Source organism: Molossus molossus, unplaced genomic scaffold (genome assembly GCF_014108415.1).
Source record: "Molossus molossus isolate mMolMol1 unplaced genomic scaffold, mMolMol1.p scaffold_m16_p_20, whole genome shotgun sequence".
Lineage (NCBI taxonomy): Eukaryota > Metazoa > Chordata > Mammalia > Chiroptera > Molossidae > Molossus > Molossus molossus.
Window position 1 is genome coordinate 37,239,136 of NW_023425356.1, and position 3,305 is coordinate 37,242,440.

At 53.4% G+C, this 3,305-nt stretch overlaps 1 pseudogene; it reads left to right on the forward strand.

Moving 5' to 3' along the window:
- The first annotated feature begins 1,163 nt into the window (after positions 1–1,163).
- LOC118636980 lies at positions 1,164–2,438 on the forward strand (annotated as a pseudogene).
- The last annotated feature ends 867 nt before the right edge of the window (positions 2,439–3,305 follow it).

Genomic DNA, 3,305 nt, shown 5'->3' on the forward strand with positions numbered 1-3,305 from the left:
AAGGGTTACAGGTTCGACCCCCGAGCTCTGTTGGGGTTGTGCAGGAGGCAACTAATCGATGTGTCTCTCTCACATCAATGTTTCTCTCTCTCTCTCCCTCCTTTCCTCTCTATCTAAAAAGTCAATGGAGAAATATCCTCAGGTGAGGATTAGCAACAACAACAAAAAATGTTTCTGTTCTGAGAAGATGATGTCAAGAGAATAAGACAAGCCACAGACTGGGAGAAAATATTTGCAAAACACACATTTGCTAAAGAACTATTATTCAAAATATACAAAGAACTCTTTTTTTTTTTTTTTTTTATCCTCACCCGAGGACACTTTCCCATTTTTTTGTTCAGGTAGAGTGGGAGGGAGAGAGAGGAACAGAGAGAGAGAGAGAAACATCGATGTGAAAGGAACACATCGAGTGGCCGCCACCCGCACGACCAACCAGGGCCGGGGACAAACTGCAACCGAGGTACGCGCCCTTAGCGGGAACCGAACCCGGGTCTCTCCGGACCGCAGGTCGACGCTCTAACCGCTGAGCCAAACCGGCCAGGGCACAAAGAACTCTTAAAACTCAACAATTAGGGGGGAAAAAGCAACCCAATTAAAAATGGCAGCCAGCCCTGGCCAGTTTGGCTCAGCGGTTAGAGCGTCGACCTGTGGACCAGAGAGGCCCAGGTTCAGTTCCCGCTAAGGGCACGTACCTCGGTTCCAGTTTGTCCCCAGCCCCGTTGGGGTCGTGTTGGTGGCAACCACTGGGTGTGTCTCTCTCACATCGATGTTTCTCTCTCTCTCCCTTCGATGTTTCTCTCTCTCTCCCTTCCTCTCTCCGTCTTGCTCTATCTGAAGATAAATGCAAAAAAGTGTCCTCAGGTGAGGATAAAAAAAAAAAAAAAATTGCAGCCAGGCCTGGCTGGTGTTACTCAGTGGTTAGAGCCTTGGCCTGTGCACCGAAGGGTCCCGGGTTTGATTCCTGGTCAAGGGCATGTACCTGGGTTGCAGGTTCAATCTGTGTGTGTAGGAGGATGTATCTCTCCGCCTCTCCCTCTCTCCCTTCCACTCGAAGTAAGACTCAGTGGAAGAAATATCCTTGGGTCAGGATTAACAAAAAAAATATTTTTTCATGAAAGGAAAGGGCAGCAGGCACGAGGCGCCTGGGGCAAGACGGCAGCACCATGCTAGGCCCGGGGCCTGTGCGCTCCGCCTGGGGCAGGCGCTGCCTGGCCGCCTGCCTCTCGGTTCCGTCGCTGCTGCTGCTTCCCCCACCTTGCCAAGTACGATCTGCCCGTGGCCGGGCCAGAACCGCTGTGCTTATTTGCTGGAGCCCAAACAGGAACAGCTTCCTCGTGTCCACCAGAGCCAGCCTGCCAAGGAGGTGCAGCCCAAGTACCTCAAACACAGCACGGCCAGCTTCGAGTGGCGGCTCCACATGTGCGGCTTCTGGAAGGTGGTCCGCAAGGAGCAGAGTGGCCTGGTCAAGCCAGAGAAGGACGGCACCAAGTTCCAGCACCCACGCTTCCTGTGTGGCCAGGAGCAACTTCTTGAGAACATCAAGAGGAAAGGGACCAGCTCGTGCACCCTGAAGAGCGAGGACATAAAGACGCACCAGGACAGTGCCACCGGGCTGCTGACACTGTGCAGCTGAGGAAGGGGAAGTGGGAGAGCAGGACGCCAAGGTCCTGGCCATGAAGCACGAGAACAAGGCCCTATGGCGGCCAGTGGCCAGCTTGTGGCAGAAGCTTGCCCGGCAGCAGGAAGACGTCAACAAGCTTATCCAGCTCCTCACTGGTTCGGTCAAACCAGATCCTGGGGGTGAAGAGAAAGATCCCCCTGATGCTGAACACAGCGACTCGGCACTTTCCCTGCCCAAGTACCACCAATAGTACCCCCAGGAGCCCATCCAAGGCCCCTACTCAGCTCTGTCCCCAGCCCACAGCAGCGCCAGCCTCGACTCCCTAGATGCCGATTCCAGATCCGGACCCATTATCTACAACATCTCTGAGCTGGCTCCCAGCAGTCCCTGACCTCCCCCGTGAGGGCATAGATGAGAAGCCCCTGGTGTGAGCAGCCCCCTGGTGCAAGTCAAAGAGGAGCCTCCAGGTGGAGGAAGAGAGTCCCGGGCACCTGTCCTCCTTTGCAGAGATGCCCTGCCCTCTCGCTGCCTCTTGACTCCATTCTGTGGGAGAGTGAACCTGCCCTCATTGCCTCCGACACACCCCTCACAGATGCAGGGACCTGGACCCTTGACCCCGCCGGCCTCGGTCCCTGAGAAGTGCCTCAGCGTAGCCTGCCTGGAGAAGGCAGAGCTCAGTGAGCACCTGGACGCCATGGACTCCAACCTGGACAACCTGCAGACCATGCTGATGAGCCACGGCCTCAGTGTGGACACCAGTGCCCTTCTGGATCCGTTCAGCTCCTTGGCGACAGTGCCAGGCATGAACCTGGATTGAGCGTCGTCCCATGGACTGAGAGGTCCCAGTTCGATTCCTGGACAAGGCACATGCCTGGATTGTGGGCTGGGTCCCTAACAGGGGGCGTGCAGGAAACAACAGCCGATTGATGTTTCTCTGTCTCTCCCCCTCTCTCTAAAAAAATCAATAAAAACATATTTTTTTTAATTACGACATAAAAACACGGAGACATGACCACCGAATATAACGTGGCATCCTGGACGGAATCCTGGAACACAAAAAGGACATTAGGTAAAAACTAAGGCAATCTGAATCAAGTATGGACGTTACTTAATAAGAATGTATCAATACTGGCTCACTAATTGTAACAAGTGTTCATTACTTTCTTTGCAATCTTTCTGTAAATCTAGACGCATTCTATAAAATTTATTTTTAAAAAACCACTAATGTGGTTTTTACCCTGTAATGTCTACTTGCCTTTAGAGATGATGTGTCCCTGCAGGCACACCGAGCAAAGCACCGCACACCTGTGCTCAGTGGGAGCCGAAGGGAGGAGCCACACTTACCCATCAGCAGTCACGCTCCTTGGGCACCCTGTGATGTTGGCATTCATTGTGACGCTATGCCATGTTACTGTGACCTAACATGTACACGCCGTTCCTTACAACCCTGTGCTGGACAGAGGAGGACGTGGTATAGTAATTATAACAAAATACTGCAGACCGAGCGGCTTGAAGAACAGACATCTCTTTCTCGCGGTTCTGAAGGCTGGCAGTCCGGGCTCCGGACGCTGGCAAGGCGGGTGTTGTTCTGGGACCTCTTCCCTCGTAGGTGGCCTCCATCGTGTGTGCTCACGTGACCTCCTCCTGGTGCGCATGCAGAATGTGGTCAGATATGTAACTTCAT